Source organism: Astatotilapia calliptera, chromosome 23 (assembly GCF_964374335.1).
Source record: "Astatotilapia calliptera chromosome 23, fAstCal68.1, whole genome shotgun sequence".
NCBI lineage: Eukaryota > Metazoa > Chordata > Actinopteri > Cichliformes > Cichlidae > Astatotilapia > Astatotilapia calliptera.
This window is the reverse complement of record NC_137443.1, coordinates 33,134,118-33,158,953: the sequence shown is the minus strand read 5'-3', so window position 1 is coordinate 33,158,953 and position 24,836 is coordinate 33,134,118. Positions and strand designations below refer to the sequence as shown.

Sequence of the window (24,836 nt, the reverse complement as noted above, 5' to 3'; positions counted from 1 at the left end):
CAGCCGTCCATGACGACTGAACACCAGCACAGCTCGTTCAGCAGCACAAGTCAGGGCTATGAGGCCCTTTGAATTCACAGCCACATCAAAGTAGTTGCAGATGCGGGATGACCTTTCAGGTCCTGAAGGAGACACCTGTTGTACAACATTCTTCTGGAGATCTGTGACTTGAATTCTGGCATTACCACAATCCACCACAAATAGCTGCCCTTTGACAGTTGCGTGGATACCACTTGGCAGGTTGAAGTCAGTACGGCCTGATCCTTGTTTTCCAAACTGTTTGACTAGATAAGCCGAGTCTAGGGCAGTTGAACCACCAGCTCTTTCCCCCAGCCCCTTCAGACCAGACACAGCTCCCTCTTCCATATCCTGCTGTGTTTCACTGGCTCTGTGGAATTTGTCACCTTCAATGGTTGACATTGACAGAGATCTGCTCACACGATTTGAACTCAAACCCTGTGTAACTTGAGTCGTGGCTGTGGACTGCTGTTCATCACGGCTTGTGTTCCCTTCAAATTCTGGGGAGTTTCCTTGGCCTTGCTCAAAAGTTGAGGTTTCAGAGACAAGACACATTCTGTTGACCTTTCTGATTCCACTGCTCTCAGTCTTGTCATCACTAATTAAAGGACGGAGTTTACCATAGAGGTCAGCTGTGGATACTGATCGACAGTGCTCTTGCCTAAGCGATCCATTTACTGGAGTATTCACAGTATAGGTGTAGCAGAAATCCTCACTGTTGGCTGGGGATGGTGGGCTTCCATTGTCCAATGAAGATTTCTGTGAAAGGCTTTGTTGGGAAAGAGAAAGATGCCTTGTAGAAACATCTACAAGACTGTGCCTGGAGAGTGAACATTTGTGCCTAGTCTTTGGAGATGTTGCTGTATCAGTTTCTTCAGGAGGACAGGATGGCTCCTTACATGACACCAAGACAAGAGACTTTTGCTTTCTTTTACCTTTCACTGTATTGCGTCTCTTTGGTCCCTTTGGTCTGCTGTCAGAGTCATCACCTTCAGATTCTCCTTGACTGGAGACAGGTTGGACAGCAAGGAAAAGGTCTTGCCCTTGTGTGTCTGAAAACATGGATTCCATTTCATCTTGGGAAGACTCGGATACACCACGGCGTCTTGATATGGGAGAGTTCGGTGATTTTAAGTCTTCCTCATTCTCTGTAGAACTTGACAGACGTAGTTTCCGGACAATACGCACGTTCCCACTATTTATCTTCATGCTCTCCTCTGGACTATACCTTTGGCCAGTTCTGTTTGGTTGAGGTTCCTTTCTAATTTCTAGAGGGGAAAGGTTCAAAAATTTCAAATCTCCTGAGTGCAAGGCACACTTTTGTCCTTGAGCACTACAGACACCAATGTGGTAGGTCATACCTTGCTCACGAACATCAACTTCCCCTAAGATTAAAGATTTGGACTGAGGACTTGGTAAAAAACTGACTCTTTTAAGTGTTAGAGAGATTTCCCATGGCTGGATGATCTCTGCCACCCCTCTTTGCAGTTGATTTCTATTGGATTCTCCAGCTGTACTCCCCCATCTTTGTATCTGTTCCCTCAGCTGACCAATTTTTCTGAGTTGCTGATCAACAAGTGACTGCACAACTCTCACCGCAGCAGCATTTTCCCTCTTCACTTGACTGAGGTGCCGTTGGGCTTCTCTGTGATCTTGCTCAACCTTTTCAAGAAGGCGACGCTCCTCTCGCTGAGCTTCAATTGCAGCGCTGTCCAATTCGCGGTTCACCTCCTCTACTTCGGCCTGCTGTTGCTCCCTGAGATTTAAAAGTTCTTGTTCTCCTCGCTCCAGATTGGAAAGAGCCTGTGTTACCCATGGAGGTGGTGAAGTAAGAGATATGGGAGTAAAGATGGACTCCCGTGGGGTTTGAGAAAGTGGAGGTGGGAAAGTCACATCTTTCAGTTTTGGAGTGCTATGTGTCAGCAGGGCTGAGAACCCAGGAAGGGCTCTTCTTTCTGAGTGAGACCTCATTAACATTGTGCTGGACAGATTTCAGTAGTCCTCTTTTTACTTTTTACTCCTTTATGTTTCTGTAAAGAATTAAAAGATTATTCATGTAAATAGAAAATACACAGACTTTTGTAGTATTTGAACGCATTAAAAAATGTAAGACATGTGGAGGTAGAATTCAAAATAAGATGTTCATCCAGTGGCAGGTCAATATAAAAGCTAAGTAGATCTGAAGCAAAATTAAGTATGGTATGTCACTGAGATGTCTTGGGTCTCATCAACACAGTCTGTGGTGTTTTATTAATGAATGCCACAGTCCGCCCTGTGAAAAACCACATGGCCTATCTGTTGCTGTTTTAAAACTGGGACACAGAGTCTCTTTCATTGCAACTTTATCTATCCCACACAATATCCAGTTTCTCACGGGACTCCAAAATACTCTCAGGTAACCACTGTTCCATTTCTCTGAGGTCAGTGTTGTAATCAGACTTTAACTCTGTTGGAAGAGTTTGGTGAAGACAATAAATGTCTCTAACAGGATGCTAATCGACAGTTGGCTCAAGTATATCTTATTTTATAATCTACTGCTTTTTCTCACTTCAAATTATTATTAAATCCTCATTACACATGGAGTCCAGGCAAAACACATTGGTTTATGCTTGCCAAGTTGTTTCTCTTGATGTTACTCATCGTGAAATCTTAGCCTCAAATATTTTTTCTGAAAGCAGCACAGGTGCCCCATTGTCGCTCTTGATGGAAACAGCCACGCTTATCTGCTTAAAGCATTGAAACTGAACTCTGTCTTTCAACTCTGACACAAAGTATGTGAGAGAAGGTCAGTGCTTTCAGCAAGCCTATGCGTTTTATGGCCATTTATAAAGGGATCATATTCGGAGCTGGCATTTGTTGGTAGGAGCATGTACTGTATATGTTAGTGTAGACCTGGGTAGGCAGTTCTGTGCTCCCTTGGAACAAACAAAAAAGCTTTTGCGAGGATGAAAGGGGTGGTATCAGTTTACCTGTGCAGGTTCACAATAAGGCCCCAAAGGAAAGATGTGAACTCCTGTTTTGAATGGATAAAATCTATTTACTATGGGTTCTTTTATGTTTAAGATTTTCCATGAGTGATTTGTTGTACATTTTTAGGTCAATTGAAACATTATTTTAAACAGAACTCAGATGCAGGAAATCACGGAACACATAAACACAAGTTTAATCAAACTACAGTTTATGCACACATGGGTTAAAAGATGCACGGTTTATGAATTAATCTGTCGGTTAAAGTTAAGGAAATTGTAGGTTACATTCAGTAACAAATCCCTGTCACTTATCTGGAGAGAAGACACTGACTTCTCATGTTACCCCACTTTAATGTTGAATGAGAGGCAGTAGTTGCTAAGTTACCAAACGCCCTCCACTGAGTGTAAAATAAATGATACCATTCATAATTGAAAAGATTATGCAGTACGGTCATGAGCGTTACTGCATATCCAAACTAAACAAGAGAGCTATTCAGAAAGTGTTACGGAGTGTAAAGCTCAGCACAGCTAAACACCTCTTTGAAACTCGCATGTCCCGCAGTTGGTTGAAAGAAATCTGTGAGTCGCAAATTGTCCCTAAAAGCCATCATTTGCATTTTTGGTATTTATATAGCATACCAGCATTTTAAAGGTGAATATACAGAACAATGTATACCTTTTTGTCTTAAAAGTAGCAATGCTAAGGAGGTCCTACCTGTGACCAAGGTGTGCACTGCTCCTTCTGCTCCTCACTCTGCTCTGACCTGCAGCCTCTACTCCTTCCCTCCTCCCCACTCACCCTCACCCCCAATCTTTCTCCCCTCCCTTTTTTTTGTCCTTGCATATTTCACAGGCTGCATTGTTGTGTTATTGAATTACAGTAAGGGATAATAATTTTAACTTCTTTGAAAATGTAGATCATTTTGGGGAGCTGAAAAATTTATGAGGGGGGAAAAAGCAAAAACAGTTTATGCATGATATATGTAAACGATAGCTAAGAGGGTGTACCTTCAAACTTAATCCGGAGTATATTCGCATTCAAGCACCCTATCAGCGACATGAGACATAAAAACTTCACCCCACCCCAAGACGATGAGATTGATGGAGCACAGAACTATTCTGAAACAAATGTAATGTGTATTATGTTTTTGTCATTTTGATCCTGCTGGTACATTTGTGATGATACATATTCTCCCACAGAAAGATGCTGCAGAAATCATCTGCCATCATCTGTCTGCTCATGACAAATGTCTCTCATTAAATACCTGCTGATCTGAGGCAGACTTTAGCAGGTGAGGATGAAGATCTACAAACATCCTGAGGATGACTGCTTTTCAAGAATGAATTCCCATTCAAAAATCAATCAAGTAAAAAGTTTTTTTCACAGACTTACTCCTTATTATTTTGTAAATATTTGAATAATAAAATCCATCAGCAATTATATAATTACAGATGGATTTTTAATTTTGATTATTTTATATCAAAATGGGCAGCACGGTGGCAAGGTGGTTAGCACTGTTGCCACACAGCAAGAAGGTCCTGAGTTCAATTCCACCAGGCCGGGGTCTTTCTGTGTGGAGTTTGCATGTTCTCCCCGTGTTTGCGTGGGTTCTCTCCAGGTATTGCGGCTTCCTCCCACCATCCAAAGACATGCAGCTTGTGGGGATAGGTTAATTGGATAATCCAAATTGCCACTAGGTGTGAATGTGAGTGCGAATGGTTGTCTGTCCCTGTGTGATAGCCCTGCAACAGACTGGCGACCTGTCCAGAGTGTACCCCGCCTCTCGCCCTATGACAGCTGGGATAGGCTCCCGCAACCCTGAAAAGGATAAGTGGAAGCGAATGGATGGATGGATGGATGGATGGATTATTTTATGTCACATTAGAACTCACTTTGATTGGACTCTGGCTCCTAAACTAGATAAACGAAATACACAATAGGCATATAGCTGTCTCTAATAATACTACTAATAATTTTAATGTAACTTAACTATTCGGTGTGTTATATCAGCAAACTTTCGCTAGGTTTAGAAACACAAACACTGTATATTATAAGCCATCAGTTTTTTAATTTAATGAAAATACAGCAATGTACTAATTCGGTACATTTCAGTTCAATTCATTTATATAAAGCCAAATCACAAAATCGAGGTACTTCATATTGTAAACTAAGGACCTGATGCAGAGAAAAACCCAACAATCATATGACCCGAAATGCGCAAGCAAATGTCGACAGTGGGAAGGAAAAACTCCCTTTTAACAGGACGAAACCTCCGGCAGAACCAGGATCAGGGAGGGGTGGGGCCATCTGCCGAGACCGGTTGGGGATGAGGGGAGGAAGACAGGACAAATGACACTCTGTGGAAGAGAGCCAGAGATGAATAAGAACTAATAATTAAATGCAGACTGATGCATAAACACAAAGTGAGTGAAAAAAGATGAGAGAAGAAGAAACACTCAGTGCATCATGGGAACTCTGCAGCAGCTTAGGTTTATAGGGCTTTGGAGCGTGATGTCACGGGAGCTGGGCCACGCCCCCTCTCGCCATGACAGTAGGCCAAAGAAAGTACACGGAAGCGTCAGCTATGGTTCGTACGTGCTGTGTTGTCGGTTGCAACGTTAGATCACACGATAGGGAAGGCAAGAAGCTGGAAAATGGGCTCACTTTTAATCGTTTCCCCTCCTGGAGGCAACGGGAGGGATTTCATGTATCCGATATTACTAAACGAAGATGTCAGGCTTGGATTGCAGCGGTCAGATGAGCGGATATCGAGTTCTCTGCCATCCCCAATTTTTTGTTGGTTTGCTCGCATCATTTTCTTTCCGGTGAGTTCTAAATAAATTCATATCTCTCTTAATAGGCTTTTAGTGTATTTCGAATGCGCTGAGGTCATAGACAATTAGATAAAACATCGTAATGTGTGATGCTATAGAATCACGTCATGTTGACGGAGTAGCTTATTATTTGGCATTATTGCAGGCAAACCAGCATATGAAATATGAAACAGAAAAGAAAAGCATGTTTATTTACTGGGAGCTGACTCCACAGAAGAGGGGCCTGAAAGCCAATGGCTCTGCCTCCCATTCTACTTTTAAATATCCTAGAAATCACACGTTGGCAGCAGTCTGAGAGCGAAGTTCTCCATTGACGCTTGTTCTACACATCCATTTCAAGTTTGAACCACTAGATGTCAGCAAATATAAAGAATCGAAGGGGAGACTGCCATGCAAGTTAATAGAATTTGTTCTTCCTTAGAGCTGTTTAATGCCAAATTAAACAGCTCTAAGAAAGCAATGTATTTTATTCTATAGAAAGAGGTTATCATTCAGGCTGAGTGTCAAGACTTACTTTCTCACCAACTGAACAAGGAGCCAAAACTCCCAGGGGTTCACCCCACAGCTATATTTCGTTTCACACACAACTTAAAGATACTTTACTATATAAATAAAGATTAAATCATTTTCATAAAGTAATTTAATTAGAGGAAAATACTTCTTAGTTGTGTATATTTTCATATTAAATAACTTGAGCTATGAAAATTTCCCATCATATAGCATTTTACAGATTTGTCTGTCGGTCAATCTTATCAGCATCTCTCCACAGGAAGCTCACATTTTTAACAGATTTGCAACCAATTAAAGACTCACACTTACCTTCCTATTTTTTTAAAGCTGCCATTCCAACCAGGGTGGCCACTTTGGAAAAGAAACTGCGCACATGAATTTAAAATAACAGTAAACCTACAGGGTTTGTTGCTGCTGTCAACAAGGTTCAAACCACGTATGTTCAACAGCTGCCTGTCGATATTCAGTTGCATTATGGGATTTTGCTTATCTAATTACCGTTATTAAAAACCAAATGATCTCACCGGTTCTGTGGGAGGAGACTCGAAACCTCTCAGAGGTAACAATTTACAGAAGAAGGTTAAGGAGATACTGGAATGATATTGTGCTTGAATTTGTCCTCAGCTGCTTGCAGATAATTTCCATCTTCTTTTTTTGTCACTCGTTTTTTCAAAATATTTTATTGTCAAGCTATTTTTGCTGTCTCTTTTCTTTTCCTTTCTTTTCATTTGATATCTAAAAACTGTAGCGTAAAATGTTGGTTTGCCAAAGCAAGCACTGGATACTTGTTTAAGATGGTACGAAAGAGGTTTGATATCCACTGATTAACACAGTTAAGGTTTTTACTGTATGAGCCTTTCAGCACAGTAACAGATTCACGCTTCTTATAGGATCCGGCATCTTCTCACCAATTATCGTCAGCGACACACTCAAACACACACACTGAGCGTTGCCCCCTGGACACAGATGGGTCCTAAGCCATCAGTGTTGCTGGATGTCAGACGGGGTCCTACAGGCTGCCTGGCTGGTGTTGTGACTGATTATTTCTATCTTCCGCTCTGCCAAGAGAGATGGAAAATAATATCGGCCTAAGGTAGCGCTCCGTTATTGATATCACTGTTAAAACTCTCCAATCCAGCTGCCGCCTCGCCTGCAACATCACCGCAATTAAATCTACACGCCGCTACCAGCCCGTGTGTGTGGCAGAGAGTAATGGGCCCAATAGTTACTGTAACAAAACAATATTGTGATTCAGCATGGCAGCATAACAACCACACATATAGATTTATCAGTGGGTTATATGACAGGGAAGTTAATGGGTTATTATTAGCACTCTCCAACAAATGGCAGCGCCACAGCAAAGCAGGTACAACATGGACTTGTTGCAAACAAACAATTAAAAGACAAGCCTGTAAGCTTCCACAGATGGAATTAGAAAGATGGTCAAGAAAGTCATATCACACTCTTCTTCTCCACTTTGCATACAGCAGGCAATATTAGGTGATGAATATGGTAATTGTCCTCATTCTAGTGGGACTATCTCCTTTCAGAGGGGAAGATCTGGTTCGACTGTTAGATTCGATTAATTCCTCTTCATGCCACTCCTCATTTTTGTGCCCCCCTCCACTCTTACCCCCACCCCCCACCCCACCATCCTCTCTAACACTTTCAGGCCTATGATATTAGACGAACAATCGCAGAAACAAAACGAGCTGGAACAACCAAGATGGGAACAGATGGCACGTAATTGCCTGGTGGAGGAAGCCAGGGAGTCAATTTTTACCAGTCCTGGGGGAGTTGCAGTTGCAAGGAGGGAAAAAAAGTGCAGGTGCATTTGTTTTGATCAGCTATGGCCTGAAGGAAGCATCTGAAAAATATTCATCACACGCACATTAGGGAGAGGAATTTAACAAAAGCTTTGTGGGTGAGACCTGGGATGCAATGCTGAGCTTTCATCAGGGCAAAGAGAGAGATGTGGCTGAGTCAACAGCAGCAGATGCATCACAAATTAATATCATACTGAAGTGTTGCAAAAACTGTCAAACTTTCACATGGTAGCAGTCTGTTCTAAAATTTTACAAGCCATATTTTAGTTTAGGGGCTGAGTTATTTCCATGTATCTGTTTATTTCAACTACAAAAAGAAAGAAAAGAAATGTAGAATTTTATTTTATATAGTATAAATTAATATGAGAGCCATTTTACGGCAAAATGTAGAAATTTTTATTCTGATAAATTTTAAGGAGTAGTAATAATCCTAGGGAAATGTCTCACCTTACGCATTTTGCCGGTATCTACAAATCTCTCTCGGGTCATTAAACTTCCAAAAATTTTAAATTGTTTTCCCACAAAAAATATGTTTAAAATGGAAAATAACTATCTTCCATTTTATGGAAATATGTTGGTATATTTAAGTGAACAAGCTTTCTTTCTCAGAGTGAAACAAAAATATTTATACTGCTAACAGTTCTGCTAGCCGCCGGTTAGCTTACTTTAGTTAGAATATTCCCGCCATTTTTAATTCTAATTAGAAACATCAATCGCACCAGTGGAAACACCAAGATCTCTTTCAGTATGTACATATTACTTAGAATTTATGAGTAAAAACAAGCAGTTATGGTTTCCTTGCAGTGACATTCTGGTGTTTTTGCCCTATGCTAGTGATTAGCTAGCAGTAATAATATTAATGGTTACTATTGTTCCAGTTGATGGCTGCCACCTATAAAATTTTAATGATGATGATAATGATGATAACCTTTTATTTCTGCCATATAAAACAAACAAACCCATATATACAATTACAAATACATGTATACCCACATATATATGCATATACATATATATATAAAGACGATAACAAAATAACGCTGAAAACCGCTAAAAACCCTGAAAACCATACATTTCACACCTGAGCCTCAACTCTCGCGGCCCGGTACCAAACGACTCACGGACCGGTACCGATCCGAGGCCCGGGGGGTTGGGGACCGCTGCTGTAGGCTCATTGTTCCACAGCTTTTAATCCACAAACAGAAATGCAAAAGGTTTTAACTGATGTTTGACCATTAAGTTTCCCGATTGCTCTTTTTTAATCAAGTTTACATAATTGTCGAAGTGAAGTTTTGTATGTACCAATACCGCCAAATTTAGTTTTCTTCAAACTTGGTTCCATCAAACATGTTCTCAACTCAATCATTTCTTGTGTGAATTTCCAAAAGCTGTCGTGAATTTTTTTCCAGCACAAAAAGATATTTGTATCATCTACAAATGAATTAAACTGTGATATATCAGATATTTCATATATATCACTAATGAACAGGATAAACAAATTTGGTCCTGATACTAATCCCTGAGGTACTCCAAAAACAGTGTCCGGGCATTTTTGATTGATATTAACATTTTCACAAATTTTTGTTTGCTTCTCAAAGAACTCTTGACCCATTCCAACACCACTCCACTAATGTCATAGTGCTCCAGTGTCAAAGGATTTCATGATTAATTGTCTCTAAAGCTTCTCTTTAGGTCAATGAAAACGCTACATTGTGCTCGATCTATTATATTAGTAATATTTCCAGTTAATGCCATAGATGTTGATCTTTTGATATATAATCTTTATATCTTCTTTATGGCTGATAACCTTTTATTACACTACATAAGCCATCTGTTTCCAGCTCTTATGCTAAGCGAAGCTAACCAGCTGCTGCTCCAGCTTTGCGTTCACCTCACAGATATGAGAGCGGCGGCAACTTTATCGAAAGCAAAGAAGCAGAGTTCCCTATATAGCAAACCAAAATACATCTAAATGAAACCGTGCATTTGAAATCAGATCAGACATTTATCATATTTTTAGCTTTTATTTCTATCAAAATCATTGGTTCACACAAATGTGTTAACTTAATCAGTCTGATGCAAGCTCTGCATAAATTTACCCTGGAGGTACTACAAAGCTGGATAACGCTATTTGTCTGCAGCCACTTCATCCTTGGACATGAATCAGTCACATACTGTACTGAGATGAATTCCTTTTCCTCGGTCCTCTAAGCTCTGACCACATCTGTTCAATTACCAGCATGGAAAGTGCATTACTATTGGCTTTGTTGTTGGAGATGCTTGATTTTCTTAGTAAAAAGCAGATGAATTTATAATGTTGTGATCCCCTCTGTTGTGAATCTCTTCAGCGAAAGGAGGCCCAGGATCAGAATGAGCATTTTGATGAGCTATAGGCCGTCTCTTCTTTTTACAATCCCAAACTTGCGCAGCCTGGCCAATATCAAACTAATAAATTACAGCCCCCGTCTCCCACATAACTCACTGATAAATAAAAAAAGGGTCTGCCATAGTGTGCAGCTGTGACCCAGAGTTACCTAGCAACAGGTCATGCCCAGACGTGATGCACAAGGTAGAGATACACCTCTAAGGAGAAGGAGGGGAGGGAGGGATGGAGGTGGAGGAGATGGAGAAGCAGCAGTAGGGAGGGAGAGACGGGGCTCATCCTCACTCTCTATGACCCTTGACAGATAGAAAACGCACTCAGAGGAAACGGTGTGTGATTGACAGGGATATTTGAGGAACCTGAGACTCCTTGGTTTCTCCATTACTGTTTTCAGGCTGGACTATGAGCTGTCGTATGTCTGCTATAAGTGTGCAGAAAACACTTGTAGTTTTACAAGAGTGACAAGTGCTACGATAATACAGCTGAATAAAATTCAGCTAAGGTATCTGAGCAGAGACTAAATTAATTTGTATTCTCTGCAACTCCATTTGATGTCTAGCATAAAGAAAACAATCAGATTATGCTCTTGTTAATTCCCTCTAAACAGTCCCCTAGTCTCTTCTTCTATCTCCTGTATACATGCAATGCCACACACAAATAAACACATTTGCCACAGTGAAGTACACATTGACCTTTCCAACCTTGGCGCCTAGAGAATTATCTGATGAAAACACTAACTGACAGGCCTAAAAAGATTGAGCAATAGCACTAGAGACGCACAATCACAGCGGTGTACAATGTCTTTGCCAGAACAGTGCGGCATGGAAATGAGTCCACACACACACACCACCCCCCACCCCACCTTCTCCGCCCTTCCTCTGTTGCCTGTGTGACAAACCCTCAAGGGGACTCTGCAGCTGTGTGGGGTTAGCACATGGTCGAGTTAGGGGCCACACACACAAACACACACACACACCTGACAAATACAGCCTTTGGTCTTTGTAAATATGGAATATTTATGTTTCATTCTTCTTATGGCTGCTCCCTTTAGGGGTTGCCACAGCTCACCCTATCCCTAGCATCCCCCTCAGTCAATGCCAACCTTCTGCATGTCCTCCTTCACTACATCCATGAATCTTCTCTGCAGTTTTCCTCTTTTCCTCCTGCCTGGCAGCTCCATATTCAACACATATTCTGCACGTGTCTGTGTCCAAACCATCTCAAACTCTGTCTCCAAACATGAAACTGAACTGTCGCACTGATGTATTCTTTCTAATCTGTCGTCATCACTCCCAGTGAAAAGTTTAACATCTTCAGTCCTGCCACCTCCAGCTCTGCCTCCAGTCTTTTTTCTTAGGGTCAGCATTTCCAAAACATACATCACCCCAAGTTTCACTACCATCTTCTAAATCCTCTCTTTCACTTTTGCTGCTAGCCTTCTGTCACAAATCACCCCTGACACTCATCGCACTTCACCACACCTTTTTTCATGCTTCCAGTACCTTTCATTTCACTTCTTTCCTGTGCATACCGTCACCTCTCCAGGATCTCTTCCACAGATCTTCTTGGTACAGATCATAATGTCTTCTGAAACCAACATGGTCCAGGGAGACTCCTGCTTGACCTCATCTGTTAACTTGTCCATCACCACTGCAAGAAATGGCTCAGAATTTATCCCTAATGTAATCCCACCCTCACTTTGAACCCATCTGTCACTCCCACCGCACACCTCATCACTGTCTCACTGTCCTCTTACATGTCCTGCACCACCCCTACATGATTATGTGACACTCGGACTCATACAGTACAACAGGTAATAATAATAATGGATTGCATTTATATAGCACTTTTCAGGACCCCTCAAAGCGCTTTACAATACCACTATTCATTCACGCACTGGTGAAGGCAAGCTACAGTTGTAGCCACAGCTGCCCTGAGGCAGACTAACAGAAGCGAGGCTGCCATATTGCGCCATCGGCCCCTCTGGCCAACACCAGTAGGCGGCAGGTGAAGTGTCTTGCCCAAGGACACAACAACCGAGACTGTCCAAGCCGGGGCTTGAACCGGTAACCTTCCGATTACAAGACGAACACCCAACTCTTGAGCCATGATTGCCCCAAGAGGTCCAACAGACAGAGTGAAGTTCCTTCTGACCTTCTCTATACTTCTATATTAACACTCTTAAATCAAACATTGCATCTGTAGTGCTCTTTCTTGGCATAAAACCATCTCGCTGCTCACTTATTGTCGCCTCTGCCTTCGGCAGCTCTTTCCCATAGCTTCATGGTATTGCTCATCAACTTTATCTCTCTGTAGTTACTACAACTATGCACATCAGTACCAGGACTCCTCTCACCCTCCAATATTGTGCTAAACAATCTTTTCAAAAGGTCCATTGCCCTCTCTCCTAGCCATCTCCATATCACCACAGGTATATCATCTGGACCAACTGCCTTTCCACTCTGCATCCTCTTCATAGCTGCCCTCTTCTCCTTGCCAACCCTTTGGCCACCCTAATTCACTGTCCTCCTTTCTTTGTCATTAAATTAATTCATCAACTCATCAAAGTACTCCTTCCACCTTCTCATCATACTCTCGCTCATACTCTCTTCTCTTACATTTCCATCTCTGTCTATCCTGCACATCCTTTCCAGCTCAGTGTCTCTGCCTACCTCACCACAACCAGTCGCAGCAGATGGCCCCGCCCCTCCCTGAGCCTGGTTCTGCCAGAGGTTTCTTCCTGTTAAAAGGGAGTTTTTCCTTCCCACTGTCGCCAAAGTGCTTGCTCATAGGGGGTCATATGATTGTTGGGGTTTTTTCTGTATCTATTATTGTACGATCGACTGTACAATATAAAGCGCCTTGAGGCGACTGTTGTTGTGATTTGGCGTTATATAAATAAAACTGAATTAAGGTTTGACATGTTGCTCTTCTGCACACCTTAATTGTGTCTACTGATTTTTTTTTAATTCCTACTGTAACCTTGGTTTTAACCTCCTGAGACCCAGGGGGAAAAAGTATTTTGATTGTGATTTTTTTCAGATAAATCAAGTGTTGGGATGGTAAAAAACACATTACAAAAACAAAATTATTTTTAACTAATTTTATTTAAATTTTACAACATGTGCACTACAGTGCACAAGGGGAGTTCATTGATCACGAATGTGAAACTAACAAAATTCAAGAGTTATTTAAGAAAATTAAATGCGCCACTGAAATTTTTGTAAGCAGGATATTAAAACTTATTTATATAACAATATCATAAAAATGTAGATCATGGGTCAACTTAGAAGTCACTGACACTTCACTAGCTGTAAGCCATTGGTTCAGGAACAAGTGATTGCACTGGGCTTTCTATTTCACAAAAGTCAATTCATGTATGATATCTGAGGAAGTACTGTGATTTTTTTTATTTGGAGACACAAAGGAACATTTGGCACTTCCCACATCTCACATATGTTTTACTGTTGCACCCAACCATTCTACAAATGAAATGCCTTGGACTGTTAACCATTTCAGGCAAGTGGAGTGAACCATATTTTGTTACACTCTCATCTGGTTGGGGCCTCCTTTTCTTGATTTTTGGAGAGAACTCTTCATCACTGGTATTATTCAGGTCTTTTTCACATGTTTGTCCCTGGTTTCTCAGCCAAGAGGAGCTTGAACTCCAGATACTGTGAGTTCTTTTCACACATTGAGATCAGTGACAACTTTCAGCAAAGACGTGATCTTGTAGAAACAATCAGGTGTCATGGATTCAGCTATAATTGCGACTCTTGTTTTTTTTACTTTACTGGAAAACATTTCTGCATTTTACCCATATTTTATTTTTAACTCAAAATCAAAAATTCCAGATTCTCCTACATGTTGGTTTTGGACCAGATAGGACGACAGATTTCAGGTGGCCCTGTGTCTTTCTCTATTACATCTGCCACTGCATCTTGATAATCTTCGTGTGGCTCCTCCTGGGTTCTCACCCTCTCCTATCTGGCTAACATGACTCTCATCTTCTGAAAAATCTATGTTTGAATCTCCCTCAATGATTCTGTTAAGAATTTTCTCTGCCTTTGTCAAAGAGTTGTCTACTAGGAAAAAGTGAAATAAATATAAGTACAAAGTCCCGACGTGCACTAAAGTACACATTAATAAATTAGTCATTTCCTCTGTGAAACTAAATAAGCTTAATTCTTAAAAACCCCTCAAATTATTTACTAGATGTTTATTTTTGAAAATTAATCAAAATCTGATTTTAAAAAACATTTTAAATGTAAATATCATGCTTACCTTTCTTTCTTCCATAAAATGTGCTTGTGGGCATGCCAGCCATTTTGAAAAGGTGGGAAAAAAACAATTGGCAAGGCCACACCCCCACACATGTGATATCATTTTAAAGGTACTGTTGTCCTCTCTAAGAAACATCAGGACTTAGATGAGTGGCAAGTAGAGTATGAGAGCTACAAGCAAAAACTAAATGTGTACTACAGTGCACAAAAATGAATTACTGGGTCTCTAACTAGTCTGGCCCTTCTCCTCTGACCTCTGGCATTGATGAGGCTTTTTGGACAAGAGAACTTCTGTTTGCTGGACATTTTCTCTTGCTCAGGCCGATGTTTGTAAACCTTAAATATGCTTCTGCAGGAAAATCCCAGTCAATCTAAAGTTTCTGAAATACTAAGACCAACCTATCCAGTACAAACAACCAAGTGTGAAAAGTCCCATAAAGCCCCCTTTTTCTCATTTTGATGCTTGGTTTGAGCTTCAGCCAGTCATCTTGATCATGCCTGCATGCCTAAATACAACTCATTGCATTTAGGCATGTGACTTATTACTTGTTACCAATGGCTTATTTGATATTTGCATTAACCAGCGGCTGAACAAGTACAAATAAACTGGCCAAAGAGCACATGTTATGTGAAAATGTCTGAAGCTATGAGACAGAACTTTGAGATCGAAAAAAGCTGTTTCAGGACTCAAATATAAAAGATATGAAAGTCAAGACTGAGTGTGCAGTTTTTATTTCAAGTGACCAAAATATTTTAATGCAGCTTTAAATGCATTTCTGTTCTGTACCTTAATATTTAATCACAGGACTGCTTTTCTCTCATTAGCTGAGAGCTTATCTGTTTCTCCTATTAAACCCAAGTGGAGGTGTATGTCAAAGCCATTTATGGTTTTCATGTAGCGCTCAGAATGTACACCTTTTCATGCAGTTCATCGACAGATTACATGCGTTGATAACAGGTAACAAACATGACGTATGCCATCACACACTGGTGAGAGCAAAATGGGCATCTATCACAGATGCTAACAACTGTGATTAAAAATACATAATCTGCAAACAGCCCCCCGATGCTGCCGTCAAGCCATTTCGGGCCTAATTGCAATTGGTCTCCGTTATGATCAAAGGCAAGTCACACCTGCTCGTCTTTAGCTTTCGTTTCGCTGATTACACTTTCAAATTTCATCAACGTCAAGTGGATAGATATGAAATTACGGGATAAACCTGTTTGCTTGTGGTCAACGCCATCACAATCCCATCTTTTTCCACTGCGTCCAATTCCCTCTGTCTGGCTCACACCTTGTTTTTCTGCTCTAGTGTTCGAAATCCAATCAAGTGTTTCATAGCGTGTTGGACAGCAAAGAAAGTCCGTAAACAGGTTAAAGAAAGAGCAGCCGTGAAAGACACAGTAGAGCTCACAGTCCTGATACAAACATAATATACAACAGACAGCTGAGCCAAGCTGCCCCTCCTCCTTCTCCCCTTTCTCTTCACCTTACCCACCACCTGTATCTCATGGGGTGTGTGAGTGACAAAGCATCAAGAGGAAGAGTACCAAGTCTTCACTCAGAATGCTTTGCACCCAGCGTTCACCCAATTTACACCTCTCCCTTTCCTGCAAACCCCACCCAGGATCCCCTGGTGACAGCACCATGCTAACCATCACCTCCCTGCTGGCATGACCGTGTGTGAGCATGTGTGTTTGTGTGCACTGACGAGAGTGGAAGAAAGCAGAAGAGCATGTGTGGTATCCTTGGGGGATGCAGTTTTAGCCCTTCAGACTAGGTTCTTTTTTGCAATGGGATTTTCATTTTGTTGCCTTCAAGGCCCTAATGTGAAAAAAGGACTTGACTTCAGGGTTAAAACGAGGAGCAGGTTTCAAGTCAACATTTTTAAAGGTTTTGAAGTTTGGCATGTTTTCCAGTTCTCCACTTCAGTTTTACTGAGTGGCTGTCTTCAAATTCTGATGTTTCCTCACTTTCCAGTCCTAGCCCACTACTTCCTACTTCCACAAGACATCTGATCCTAACCCACCTAAATGCCTGCACTTTGTTTCCTTCGTTAGTTGCAAAATATATAAGCAATTCACTCAAATTCATTCCTGTTTACACAGAGAAAAATTACAACAATTGTCTCAAGGAACAGAGAAAACCCCAACAATTAGACGACCCCCAGTAAGCAAGCACTTGGTGACAGTGCTAAGGAAAAAGTCCCCTTTAACAGGAAATCCCTGACAGTACTCTCACTGCAACATTTTGGATGTGGTAATGGTATCTGGAGTAAGGAAGTCGTCACACACCATGTTTGTAGGATTTTTAAATAAGAGTACAAAAACCTCAGTCTCACCCTTTCTCCAACCTCTCCACTCTCTTATGTCTATTTACTGTTTTTGCACTGAACACTTGGAACGCTTTGAAAATCCCTCATTGTCAATGCAATCAGTCCATCTGTTCCTCAGCTCCTCATTCTCTGAAACTGTGTTCACCAGTTGTTCTGACTAACCCATTTTCCCAACGAACTCCAAGCCTGTACTTCCTGCCACTATTCACTTTGCTCCGCTGGAATTCCGCCTGTCAACCAAAGACTCCCTAAGTAAGGCAACTTCATTCACTCAATTTCTAATAATATTTACATTTCAACCTTGACCTGGAATAAGCTTTCCTCTCCTTTCTCACATCTTACTAACCAGTTCCTCAAGTCCATTCCCCCAGTGTTCAATAAACCTTTTAAACTGCTCTAAGTGTGATGATTCTAGTTATTAAGTCCAACCTCGCTGTTAAGCATGACAACGATTTTTACTTCATACTTCAAATCCCAGTGTTTTACCTTTACCCTGGGGTCTTTACCTTACAGTATAGGATGACTGAATAGAACCAAATTGAACTGAAATATGAATCTCATTTTAACCATTATTTATTTGCCATAATTACAATCTGTCTCTAACCTAAAGAATCCTTCGGCAGATATTTCTCATTCCCGACGTGTAACATACCAACGATTTGTCACATGGCGTACGCTTTGGGATGAGAACGTGTTGTCCATGTTTACTCCATATTTCTTACTAAGCTGCTCTGAAACTCTGAAACTCTCACATATGAGACTATAAATGTGCTGCAAATCCAGACTAACTTTTTATTGAGGAAAATTAGCAGTAAGTGGCTCAATGGGGCAAAACTCTGCTGCTGGGGGGAAAACCAGATGTGATTGACTACTCTATCTGAAGAGACAGTTATAGATGCTAACAAATCCTAGTGCTACTATTTACATTGATAGCGACAGATGAGGAATGAATGCCCAGCACAAACTTGCCAATCAGAGCAAAGTGGGCACAGATTGTGATTGTAATTGTAACTTGAATCCTATTGTACATATAAAAAATATACTTTTTGTTTTTTCTGCAGTTCCCAAATACTCTGGTCACAACTATGCTTTCTGTCACAACCGACTTAAGCAAAGAGACAAGCCATAGTGGGCCACAGCTGCCAGCTATTACACAAAAATTAAAGCTTGATTTTACAGTTACAGGCTTAATTTTCCTGTTTACTCAGGCAGAAACAGCTTTAAAATTTGGCATATAAGTAGAGAGTATGTAACATAGCATACAGAATGTGCTTATCGGAAAAATGCAAACACATTTGTCAGCAGCAGGATGATGGCCTACATAAACTTATTTTACTGTTGGGGAGAGGTGCTTCACAATAAGAAAGGAAAAAAAGAAAAAAAATCAGCACCCTCACTGAGCTAAGCCCCAACTTTAGGTAACAAGTGAAGGGGCAGAAAAAAATCCCAAAAACCTCACTGACATCTTTTGAAATGATGTACCTACTGTACGTAAGGCCTGTTTAAACATCTTGACAGGATTAGAGTGGAGTTAAACTGCTTTGCGAGCGCAGTTAATTGAAGCGGATGAGGTTTTTAATAAAGCGTGCAGTGTTAGCAGCTGACAAATGGCTCGGCTGACACACAGGGGAAATTGCATTTAATGGCATCAGGTATGTGCTTTGCTGGAGCTTATCACATTACACTGGTGGGTGCACACACACACACACACACACACACACACACACACACACACGCACACACACACACACACGCAGACACCCTACTCATGCATACGTGCATAAACACTCACACCCTATTTTCATCTTTATTTGTGGGTTGGCGTATGCATGCATGTTGGCCCACAATATAACACACACGAACACGATAATTTACGCTCACCTGAGTCCGTCAAGGTGTTTTCCCTCATGGATTTAGATTATGCCACGGAAGGATGGAAAAGGTAGGTGCAGTATGTAGATAGGTCAGCTGGGTAGACAGATGGATACACTTACATACCCTATTATTTTAATGTCACAAGAAGAACTTTCTGCATCATTATTTATTTTATTTCTGAGTTTCAACCTTCCCTATACAATCACGGGCAGTCTACTTAAGGTTCATTTGTCTTTATGCAAAAGCTGAAAACACTAAGCAGCCAAAAGGTTCATATTTACATCATTTCTGTTAGATTTTAATGGTAATATTGATTTTACAATTAGGTTGTAAAATTGTAAAAAGTTATGCGCCTCTTCCACAGTGTGTCCTATCTTGTCTTCCTTCCATCACCCCCAACCAGTTGTGGCAGATGGCTGCCCCTCCCTGACCCTGGATTAGCGATTTCTGAGGTTTCTTCCTGTTTAAAGGGAGTTTTTCCTTCCCACTGTCACCAAGTGCTTGCTCGGAGGGGGTTGTTTGATTGCTGGAATTTTCTCTCTATTATTGTAGTCTTCACCTTACAGTATATAGCATCTTGATGTGACTGTTGCTATATAAATAAAATTGAAAAGTTACAAACCACAAGTGGGTACAAGGGCACAGTGAAAGATCCTCAGAAGTTACTATCCCAGTGACAAGCTGCTAAGTGTACAATAAGGCACTTTGTGTCTTTTTAAGTGTAGGTCTAGGCATTAAATTGGGTCTAGACACCAAGACAGCTTCAGGATCAAGGGAAAAGTCATAATTTGAGTTATAATAGACCCCCTCACCACGTCAACGAGCCAAACTTAATTGATCTGCATCAAGTTGCTTTGACATTTCCTTGGTTACCTTGAATGGGTGTGACTATGAATTGAATGGTTGGTGGTTTAGTAGCCACATGGAAAGTTCAAATGTCAAAGGATTTGTCAAAGACACCCATCCAAGTGGCCCTTGATGTATCCTTTAATATGTGTGATAAGTGCTTAAATGGCATAAAGCGGGACAACAAAGCTCTGTAGAGTGAATGCCACTTGTAGTGTAGAAGCCTAGAAAAGGTCTACATAAATACTATTCTATTCCACATTTTGGCTTCCTTGGTTACCATGGTTTTCTGCCCAGCTACAGTGACAACACTACACTTTCACCCAAGTGGTCACATTGTATCTATTTGAGTCAGTATAGGACTACTGAGGTCTGTTGAAAAATGACACTGAGGAGAGACCCAGTGTCACCACGTAGATCAAAGGTTCCTGACCAAGTGTTAGCATATGACAAGCTATGAGTGAGACTGGTTGAAGTAAATGGTACATTTATTACAAAATTGTTGGCGGATGAAAGCAGCACATTAATATCAGGTCCACAGCTTTTCCAGCAGTGCATTGCTTTTCAAGCTGATCGGTGCTATTCATAATAACTGTCACTTACACCATTTTGACTTATGGATCTGCAGTATGCTGTCAGGAAGTAAGCAAAGAAGTGCTTTTAATAATTTTAAAGTTGATTATAATAGAACTACAGAACTAATAGAATTACAGTGTTAACTGACGAGCCACTGAACATAACGTAAACAAGAAAGGTTGCTTGCCATTTCTATTAAGAGTCTGCATGTTTCTTCCCAGCAATGTTGCGTTTGGATTCTCTGAATGTCATAAAAGGCAAGAAACTGTCAGAAAGGACAACAAGGCGACCTGAATCATTTCAAGTGATATGTTGGGAGACCACTGCATAGATGCCCTTCAGGAGTTGTCAGTTTGATATCTCACCCAGTAGTGTATACACACACCCACGCATACCACCCACCCACACACACACACACACACACACACACACACACACACACACACACACACACACACACACACACACACACACACACACACACAACCACAGATAATCCAAAGTGTGGGCCTTTAAGAAATTCCTCATATAAGAGGACAATTAGAGTGTCTCATTTCCCACTAATATCAATCACACAGCTCATGAATAAAGACAATTAGGCCCTCACGATTCCATACAATTGCATCTGCCCTTTGAGCTCCCCTCCGAATTGGGAGCGATGCCTCTTGGGTATATGGCTCTCTCATCACCGTAGCTCAGCATGAGCCACCACAGTCAATAATAGGAGACAAAACAGAGGAGGCAAGGGCCCAGTTTCAGACTAGATCAGATCCTCTGGACGCATGTCACTCTTCATTAGGGAGGCGGGGTAGCAGGGGACGCCCTTAAGGTGAGGATGGCCACAGAGTGGAGAGGGCTAGGGAGGGGAGGGGCAGAGAGGCAGCTGTGGAACAATGACAGAATCTGTGTCCAAGGCCCCCTCGGGCCAAACACCAGCTCTCCTCCACCCTGAACTGATCCTTCGCCTCTAGACCAAGAGAGAGAGGGAGGGAGGAAAAAGAGACAGAAATAGACCAGTCACACTCAGTGGACTTTCTATCCAGACTTGCTGTAGTGAAGACTGGCTGACATTGATGGAACACATCACATCAATGTGTCTAATGTCATATTCATAGAAATGTGATTGGTTTACCTCAGGCATGGGTGGTTCCCCTTACAGCACAGCAGCTTGGATAATGTCAGGTATTAATCTTTCATAGCCCCCATTAAATTAAGCACTTTGATTCACTTATTATTAATTTATACTGATTGCTGCAATGTTGGTGTACATGCAGGCAAAAGCGGTTACTAAAGGATACCCCTCCCTGGGATTGCCATTTGGGAAGACAGTGATCTTTACCCAAGTAGGAATAAACATTTCACAGTGTAATTATGTGATCTGTTCCAAAGCTAGTGGGATGAATTTGAAGTTTAAGAAAAACATCCGATAACAAGTTTTTTTCTGAATGCAGAGCACATCTTAAGTGGGAAGCTGGAACCTAACGTTCCCCATCTTTGTGCGTTCATTGCTTTGGCACGATTGCCTCCAGGTTTACTTTGTTGTGTTTGTGCAAACACCCACTCATCAGGAGACATGTGCTTCACAGAATGGATTAAATAATGAATATTGTCTCTGAAAAGGGAAGCTAGAGCAAAAAGACCTCAAAAATTGTATCCTTCTTAACAACCAGCAGAGAGGGGTCACTCAAGCTGCAAAATGTTTAGAAATCTATACAACAAAAACCCAACTTCTGACTTGATCAGTAAACAGTTTCCTGATTTGTTTGTGATCTTAACTGATAATTTTATGTCTTACTGAACACAGCACAATATCTATTTTAATGCCCTTGTTCAGAGTATAACTGATGAAAAACCAGGGGTGTGGCTACCTTGTGGTTAAACACATAAGTACACATCCTCAATTTCTAATGGTGTTCGATGGACGTCAAATTATACAGCGCACCACACTTTTTGTGGCTATTCAGGCAGTTGTGCAAAAGGATTTGATTGTGGTTTTGACTTCTTCTTTTACTATATCAGCACTTATGTGGTGGTGAGTCTGAGTGGGGACACCTATCATTTAGGAGAAAACTGCAGCTTCCTGCACCTTAACGGCAGGTATAAATAAAAAGGACTGTGCGATGATGTTCCACAAGCGACAAATCCAGAGGGTGTGCTGATGCCCACAGTCTGATCCACCACTTTTGAAGTCAAAAATCCAAATCAGTTGGTGATGTCACTGTGGCTGCATCTATCTTTTATATACAGTCTTTGCTTCGTCTTCCTGACCAAAAAAGACCTGATGTGCTGTAGCAGAAATGTGCTGGGTTTACTGCAACATTAGAAAAACAACGTCCAATCTGTCTTAAAACTCCACGACTAACAAACACTGTGTTACACTGTGAACATGAGATCTGGCTTCTGTTTGCAATTTCTTAGATTTTTTTTTAAGCAAAAAATAAAAAAAACCTAGTTTCCATCAAACGTGGGGATATTTCATATTCCCTATTATGTGACGCACCAAATGGTGCAGCATCCGAGCACCTGATGTTTGAGCAACACACACATTTTTTTGGCATCGGCGATACATCAAACTAATAACCTCATCTAAAAGAGGACAATGGGCGCTGTGACGCAGGCCGCGGTGCTCTCCTGCCACACGTAGGTGGCACACACTCGCCTTATTAGCCAGGTCAAACATAATCAGTGATAGACACGGCAGGGCTGTTTAATTATGGCTGGCAGCTGGCAGCGGGGGCCTTCCTTCAGGGGCCGGGTTATGCCCATGCATGAACCCCCTCCCCACCACCACCACCACCACACACACACACACACACACACACACACACACACACACACACACCACACCCTCCACACCAAATACTCCACCACCACCCACACTGCCTCAAATGAAGAATAAATCTAACCCTGCTTTTGTTTGGAGTGAAGCATGTGGCAGCCCCTTCATTTAAAGCAAGAATAAAAATGTGGACAGAATACGGGATTAATAGAGGAGAATGGGGCATTAAATTAGTGTAATTGTGTAATTGTGAGGTAGCAGCACTATATACGTGTGTGTGTGTGTGTTTGTGCGTGCAAACGTAATAAAAATATCCCTCCAACGAGAGCAAATCCATTTCTCAGAACAAACCAACAAAGCACCTGAGCTATTAGAGGGCTCAGATTTTTCCGTTTCATAACACAGAATGCCTGACAGCTTGTTTGCTGCACTTTGGATGACACAACAGATGTATTCACATGGCGGCTTCCTCCCAGCTAGGCATGTTGAAAAGGCACCTAAGCTGCTGTCGCAAACAGCTTGTAAATCTGCACTTAAATGAGAGCAAGTGAGAGCCCGACTCCTGCCTGTCTGTCTGCCTGCTTACCTGCTGCGCCGCTGAAGAGATATAGCCTCGTGAAGTTTGCAACAAAGCAGTCTGGAGGCAGATATACTGTGTGATTACATTGTTGCTTCACCTTAATGTTTTACACACACAAAAATACACACACACACACACACACACACACACACACACACACACACACACACACACACACACACACACACACACACACACACAGTCTGCTCTTGTGCATGCAGCAAAAAAAATTAAACCCCAAAAAACAGCGGTGTGTGTGAGAGACCCAAACAGAGAAGCTGTTTGAGGCTGCAAGCAGTTGTGCACTCTGATCTCCCAAGGCTGTCTGTCCACACACACACACACACACACACACACACACACACACACACACACACACACACACACACACACACACACTGTCTCTCATATATGCAGGACTCCCTGATTCAGCCCCCTCTGGTATATTGATCCACTTCATTCTGCCTCAATGAGATGCAGACAGCATCCCAGGCCCAGACCACTCATAATCATCATATAACACGGGGCTGCATTGAAATCTGCCATAGGAAGGCATAAATTGGATAATGCTACAGCTGGGATAATGAACAATATCAGATGACATATTGATGTTGTCATGCACAGCCCGCAATGAAACATAAACGCGTATTGTGCAATATTAGGTTTGAACTAGTACACTCAGGCTGGAGCAGCCAAACAGCTGCAAACACACGTTATTTGTCCTTAACACTGCTCCACACGACACGTACGGGAAGTTATGAAAGCCAAAGGAGCTGCGACCGCTTTAAAGCAGGCCCTTGGACATGTCTCCATTCAGACTCAAGGTTGTTTTAATGCGAGGTTGTGCTTATATATACGTGAATTCAAGTCCACTGTCCTCCTTTATTTTTTTCCCCTTTCAGCCTCTCCCCTATCACGCTGCACCGTAGCCATGGCAACTATTGTGATCGATCCGGTGCCATCTAATACCAAATCTTTCTCCGAACCAAAACTTAAACAATCATGCAGGTCGTCAGCGAC

At 41.6% G+C, this 24,836-nt stretch overlaps 1 long non-coding RNA gene across 1 annotated transcript; it reads right to left on the bottom strand.

Moving 5' to 3' along the window:
- Nucleotides 1–5,034: 5,034 nt before the first annotated feature.
- On the bottom strand, nucleotides 5,035–6,793 carry LOC145424121 (uncharacterized). Its single transcript, XR_013905090.1, has 2 exons — nucleotides 6,642–6,793; nucleotides 5,035–5,345 (listed from the first exon to the last, which is right to left on the bottom strand). It is a non-coding gene; the product is annotated as an uncharacterized LOC145424121 (long non-coding RNA).
- Between the last annotated feature and the right edge of the window lie 18,043 nt (nucleotides 6,794–24,836).